General features: G+C 51.9%; 1 pseudogene; it reads right to left on the reverse strand.

Moving 5' to 3' along the window:
• Positions 1–549: 549 nt before the first annotated feature.
• LOC102442839 lies at positions 550–6772 on the reverse strand (annotated as a pseudogene).
• Between the last annotated feature and the right edge of the window lie 471 nt (positions 6773–7243).

Genomic DNA, 7243 nt, shown 5'->3' on the forward strand with positions numbered 1-7243 from the left:
AGGGCCCAATGGGCCCCCATTGGGGTGGGCCGGCCAGACCCCACCTGTGCACGAATTCGTGCACCGGGCCTCTAGTATACAATACATGTCTAATGTACTGTTTACTCTATAAATTAACACTTCTTAAATTTATCGATCCACCCCCTACTAGCCTTAAACAAATTTTTCATATATCGCTGCCTCCGAAATGCTATCACCAGCTACCTGCTTTTTGTTTATCTGAATCAACAACAATTTTTCTACCTATTCAACTGCCTGTGATTGTTGCTTTGTGAGCACTTTCACACCCTTAGCAACATTAGCACCCTTGATGGCCTCTTTATGTTTTAAAATTGTGCTAATTGTCGATTTTTGCCAGCAACAAAAGCGTTCTCTCCTTTGTTTGTTGTCTGAGATACACTTTTTGTCCTGCTGAGGTATCAGCATGAAAGCGTTGCCAGGTTCAAAAACCAAAGTTTTGTTCCACAACCGAGACATTTTTCCCATGAGCCACTTGGTTGAGAACTGAACTGTTCGAGGTAGGAGGCTTTTGAGAACTGAGATTTGACCTCACTTGACAGCCTTCACTTTCAGCTTCAGGATGGCATCCTCATCACACACAAACATGGTGCGGGGATGGTCCTGGAAGGTAGACACGGTCCACATATGGTTCACGCCCTCCTCGATGGTGTTGTACAGAGCAAAAGCCTTGGGAGCCTTGTAATCCTTATGATAAGGATTATCACCTCTCGCATCTGTGACAGCGCCCATGCCAGGGCCATCGTGGCATCTTGGAGAGATCTCCATCGAAGAACCTAGCACTGGCCAGTATGGTGTCCTCCACACGGGTCCTGGATGCCAGACTGGTGCCCAGCTCAGTGAAAGCAATGTATCGGGGCCGATGCCTCCGACAAACAGCTCAGTCCCACCTGCAGCCTCGATCTTGTCCTCAGAAGCGTCGCTCCCGGCCTGCAGGTCAGCTGCATGGCCACCCAGGATGTGGTGTTTCCTGGGTGGGTGTCAGTGTGCTGAAGGAAGCTGTTCCACAGGAAGGATGGTGACTCTCGAGGAAGTACTCCTCCGTGTTGAAGGTCTTCCCATATTTGAAGGACAGGTCTCCATCTTAGAGTCCTCGATTCACAATCAATGGGGTGCTCCAGGGGGCAGCCCCAGGATGAAGTACTTGTCAGGTCCTGGGTTACACTGGACGATGCGGTTCCTGATGTGTTTGGCGGCCCCCTCGCTGGCCTAAGAACAGTGGTCCAGGGTGATGAGCTTCTGATGGCAGATACCTCCCTCAGCAGCTGCAGCAATGCCATGGGTCACATGGCTGAGGGTGAAACCCTTTGCAGATATAACCTGCCGGCAGGAGGGAACCTATGATGATGAGAAAGGTGCCAATCAGACAGCACTGCAGCCCTGGCCGGTGTTGGTTGAGCGTCATCCCATGCATCCAAAGGTCACAGCTGGATTCTGGTCAGGGCACGTGCCTGAGGTGCAGGCTCAACCCCCAGTAGGAGGCATGCTGGAGGTAGCTGATGGATGTTTCTCCCTCATCCATGTTTCTCTCTCTCTCTCTAAAATAGCAATAAAAACATTTTTTTAAAAAAAAAACACACACAGCACTGTAGCAAGCACCGTGGCTTTATATGGGATCTTAGGAGGGCTTTTCTTAAACTGAAGGTCAATGTAGCCATCATCTGTGTTGGAGAGCCTTGAGTATTTCATTTTAAAAAAATATTTTCTTGATTTTACAGAGAGGAAAGGAGAGGGATAGAGAGTTGGAAACACCAATTAGCTGCCTCCTGCACACCCCCTACCGAGGATAGAGCCCACAACCAAGGTACATGCCCTTGACCAGAATCGAACCCGGGACCCTTCAGTCCACGGGCCGACGTTCTATCCACTGAGCCAAACCGGTCAGGGCGAGTATTTCATTTTATTTCTGGGGATTCCAGTAGCCAGGTTGGTACGAGATGGCATATAACACATTGACACAGCTGACATAGCCACACCAAGTCACCCGTGTGCTGACAGCTCGCTCATGGTTGGAAACACAGATGCTCATGACACCCCTCACCTAACTGCCACCCACCCTACCCTGCCCAGACAAGCTCAGCACCGGAAAGCCACTCATTTGTTCGAATCGTTTATATCTTTTTTGGATTTTCTCTGTGTACCTTTATGCCATCTAAGTATGGACAGTTTTATTTCTTCCTTTCCAATTCTCTTAATGTTTTGTTCTGGCCTTAGTGCTCTGTCTGGGGCTTCCATTGTAGGGCTGGACAGATGTGATCGAGAGATCCCTGTCCAGCTCCTGATCTCGGTCTAGCCTAGGGAACCAGTGGGTAGCTCCCTTTGGCTGGAGGCCAGCAGTCTATTCCTGCCATCTCTCAGGGGCCCTGAGACTCAGATCGAGATAACGACTAACTTCAGGTCACACAGCAAGTTAGTGGCTGAGTCAGAATTCGAACTCAAGCTTCCTGGAGCCCAGCCCTTCTTCAGCCACCTCTCTATGGTCAGGACTTGGGAGGCGGCCAGAGGGCAAAGCAATGTGCCCGTATGTGCTTTAGGAACAAGACAGCTTTGTCCACGTACTGGGCCCAAGACCCACAGTTTCTATGTAAAGAAGGTGGGCAGACAGCCCCTCCTGCAGCCAGAGAGGAAGGGGGCTCAGGGCTCATGGAGGTGGGAGGCAGGTGGAGGAGCTGGCCCCTCTTCTCACCCTGTGCCATTTGGAAGAAGGCTTTGGGAAACTTTCTCCAGGTAGGACCCAGACCACCAGCCTGTGAGGGCCTTAGAGGTCATTGACTTGAACCCCAAGGACCTCAGGGCTCCAGGGGGTGGGAGGAGCCCATGGCCAGAGAGGGCAAATCTGGACTCGTGCGCGATGCACGGGACGGTGATGCCAAACTGGGGGCAGACCAAACCCAGAGTTCTTGGATGCCTAGAATAGAGACGAAATTCCTGGCCGAGAACCCTGGCCTGGTCCCCCCACTTCCTACCACAAATTCTAGGGGTGACAGAGAGGAGAGGGCTCAGAGAGCAAAGAGAAAATGGAGGGGAAAGAAGAACAGAACAGACCAGGAAAGGAAAGAGTAGGGATTTAGACATGAGTCCAATGTACAAGGGCCTGGGCGGTCCATGGAGGGAACTGAGCGGGTGGCCTGGGTCTGAACTAGGGAGAAACCAGCAAATTGAGAGCAGCACTCTCCTCTCTGGCCACCCCTCCCCCACTCGGGGGGAATGTCTGGAATGTGATGAGCTGATAAGATAGGACTCCTACTCCACCTGGCACAGAGCGCTGGTGGTGGGTTGCTTTGCCACCCCCCTTATTGGAAGAGATGGGGGCTGGTATGAGGAAGTCTTCAGTGGCCATATCCTAATGGAGGACTTCATGGAAGGTCCGAGGGAGGGGTGCTCCTCTTGCAGGGCCAGCGGGCCAGCTGCCAGGGCCATGGTCATGGCCAGATGCTTCCCAGCCAGCTGTACTGTGAGTCAGAAGGCACGGGCCTGGGTTGAGGGAAGGTGTTCCTGGTTGGCAGGGAAGCTGGGACAGGAGGAGAGGGGAGAGGGAAGGAAGGCAGAGAGAGGGCCCCATGGCTGCTGGCCAAGGAAACCATCTAGCCGGCCCTTCTAAAGAGGGACACCAGTCGGTGCTGCCCCCCTGCTGGGTCTGGAGTCGGTGCATAAGAAGCGGACTGTGGTCCCCGTTGAGGTGGGTCCACGGGGTCCTCTGGTTCAACCCAAGGCAGTTACTTGGGCAAATGGACACTCTCAGGTGTGCCCTTAGCGTCCAGCTTCCCCTTGCCACCCTCCTTCCGGTGGCTCCGTGGGGCTTCCCTCTGCAGACCTCGAAGCCTTCGCAGAGCTGCTTTCCCTCACCTCCTCTGAGAGCTTCAGCCACGTTTGTTGAGACCCACAACCTACCAGCCACCGTGCCAGGTCCTGGGGCTTTGATGAGCAAGGTGGCACACCTGCCCTCCTGAGGTTATATCAGCCAACGGTCAACACTGGCACTGGGAGCTCAGAGGAAGGGGGAGGGGGAGGAGCGAGGCTTGAGGAAGGCAGGAGGGGTGTAGCAACCTCAAGCTGGGACCTGGGTCTGCACCAGGTGCCCACTTTCTGCTCCCTGGATGATCATGTCTGAGGCAGGTTGCCAGAATAAAGGGAAAGGAGAAGTGGCAGGGGGGTGGGGTTGGGGGGGGGGCGCTGGTGGTTTGAGGTTGGGCCTGTTTGGAGGAGCAACAGAGACAGAGAAAACCTCAGCCCCAGGGACGACTATGCAGCTACACTTGTGACCCGCTGTGGGCAACCTGAGACCGGATGGGAGGAGATCCAAACCTGGTTCTCACTCCAGAACAGCGGACAAGGGGCACCACCCCACGTGGCTGCAGTGGGAACAGGCCCAGGCAGCAGGCCTGCCCCACAGACATTGATCAGCGGTTACAGACCCTGGCCTGGGCCTATGACTGGCAGCTGGGTAGAGAGTCGTGCTAAGGGCCACTTTTGTTTCCTCCTCACACCCAGCACAATGCCTGCTGGCACATATTAGGAGTCCAAAGTGCTTGGGGAATAAAAACCATGAATGAATAAATGATGAATAAACAAAATCATCGGCCAATCTGAGTTCCCAACAGCCGGAGTTCCCATCTGTTAGAAATGGGCAGGCCTGCCACCTGGTGGCAATGGAGATAACTGCAGCCCACAGTTAGGGCCCGGTATCACCCTTCTCCCCAGGGCCAAGCCCCTGGATTGTAACCATTAAGACGGATCCCAAAAAAGCAGCGGCACATCTATACAACGGAATAGTACTTGGCCATCAAAGGGAATAAAATCTTACCATTTGCAATAGCATGAATGAATCTAAAGGGTACTGCACTAGTAAGTCAGACAAACACAAATACCACATTATTTTACTTATATGTGGAATCTAAAGAACAAAACAAACAAACAAACAAACAAAATAGAAAGAGACTCATAGATACAGAGAACAGACCGATGGTTGCTAGACGGAGGGCTATTAGGGGGCGGGGTAAAAAACGGTGAAGAGCATAAGAAAAACGTATTGGTAGATACAACGTAGTCATGGGGATGTAAAGTACAGCATGGGGAATATCGTCAATAATACTGAAATAACTATGTATAGTGCCAGGCAGGAACTGGAAAGTATTGGAGGAATCATTTGGTAAAGTATAAGGTTGTCTAACCACTACGCTGTACCCCTGAAACTAATACAAAATAATACTGAATGTTAAAAAAAAAAAAGACTAGTCCAGGGGCTGCTTTCACCCCCCAACCCCTGCTTGTCTCTAGGCCATACCACCTGATTTTCCAGCACACTCAGGCAGTTTTCTTTTATTTTTTAAAACCTCCAAGGAAAGAGATACCTCCCTCACCTTTGCTCCTTGGAAAATCCTACCTTTGGTTTCGCCTTTTAAGTTTTTCTCCTTGGGCAGAGCAGCGGGGGCCAGAGCCTGCAGGACCAGAGCTGCTGGTGTGGGGGTGAAGGTGAAGGTGAGGTGGTGGGAAGCATGGAAGGTCTTTGAGGGGTGCACAGCTACAGAGGCAGGACAGGCTGAGGGAGGCCTGGTGCAGGGCGCTGAGGCCTGGCAGGTAGGGCAGTGAGGTGGGGAGGGACGGGGGATTGAGAGGTATCTGGGAGGCAGGATCAATAACGCTTGGGGGATTGACTGATTGTGGCTGATGAGAAGGTAGTGAGCTGAGTAACTGGTGGTGCTGTTGCTGAGAAGGGGAGCCATGGAGGAGAATGTTTAGGGATGAAGGTGGCAAGTTCAACTTTCAACAGATAGTGTTTGAGCTGCCTGCCGATGTCCACGTTAGAACATCCAGAAAAGCACTGGGATTGCCAGCCCTGGGCTCAGCGGAAGGTCTGTGCCTGAGCTGTGGATTTAAAGGCCACAGGAGGGAAGCGATTGTGCAGGAAACACGTGAACTGCAAGCAGGGTCCAGGGCATCCTGGGATGCCCCAGCTGAGGGCAAGTGCTGGAGAAGAAGCAGGAATCAGACCTGGTCCCTGTCTTTGAGAAACTCCCTGTCCAACCAACCAGTACGAGAGACAGCTCAGTAGATCATCCTATATAATAAAGAGCTAATATGCTAATTAGACTGAACAGCAGAAGGACCGCCCGGACGACCTTCCAGATGAATCCAGGGCTGCAAGGGCCAAGGCAGCCAGGGCTACAAGGGCTAAGACCCTTGCACGAATTTCATGCATCGGACCTCTAGTCTCCATATAATATGGTAAGTGATAAAATGGATGCATGTTTGTTTGGCTCCAGGGATCTGGCCAAAAACAATTTAGCGGAATGCACTTTGGCTCCCCGCCAAGGGAGTAATGGACGGCCGAGGAAGCTTTTGCCTGCACAGCATCTATTCCCTCTTCTGGTAAGAGCCACGTCTCCACGCTCTCAACTTGTGTTTGAGGGAGCGGCTCCCTCCAGCCTCCCTCGCTGGAGTGAGTGCAGGACCCAGGCTTAGCCATCCCTTTAGACACAGCACGTAGTTCAGGGACAGGCGTGTGACCCAAGGGCACCAGCTGAGACGCGCCCCAGGCCTGTCTGGGGACATGCTTTCCTGGCTGAGACTGCCGGGTGAGCAGCATGTCAGCACAGGCTGGGTGGGTGGGGGCCCAGGAAGCAGACGGAGACAGAGTGGACCTGGTGACATTTGAATTCTGTGAAGTGAGCCAGGAGCCCTGGCTTTCATTAAGCAATGAAACCCCTCACCCACCGTGCCGAACTTTCAGAGGGCCAACCTGGGACACAGCCATACCAGACACTCACCCCAAAATAATATAGCTGTTGCCCTAGCCGGTTTGGCTCGGTGGATAGAGCATCGGCCTGGGGACTGAAGGGTCCCAGGTTCGATTCTGGTCAGGGGCATGTACCTTGGTTGCAGGCACATCCCCAGTGGTGGGTGTGCAGGAGGCAGCTGATCGATGTTTCTCTCTCATCAATGTTTCTGGATCTCTATCTCTCTCCCTTCCTCTCTGTAAAAAAATCAATAAAATATATTTTTAAAAAATAATATAGCTGTTTCACGATTTTAACATGGAAATGTGAAGACAGGTACTTATTTGAAATTTTATACTATTCTCTATTACTTTTCTGGTCCATAAATGCTGCTATGTAAACAAAAGAACAATAAGAGGCCATTAGTACTAATGGATGGTAGGACTAATTAAACAAATATATGTGTGAGGAAAATATAACAATATCTTTGTGACATCTCTTTTTTTGTC

The sequence above is a fragment of the Myotis lucifugus genome, unplaced genomic scaffold (assembly GCF_000147115.1).
Source record: "Myotis lucifugus unplaced genomic scaffold, Myoluc2.0 scaffold_655, whole genome shotgun sequence".
Lineage (NCBI taxonomy): Eukaryota > Metazoa > Chordata > Mammalia > Chiroptera > Vespertilionidae > Myotis > Myotis lucifugus.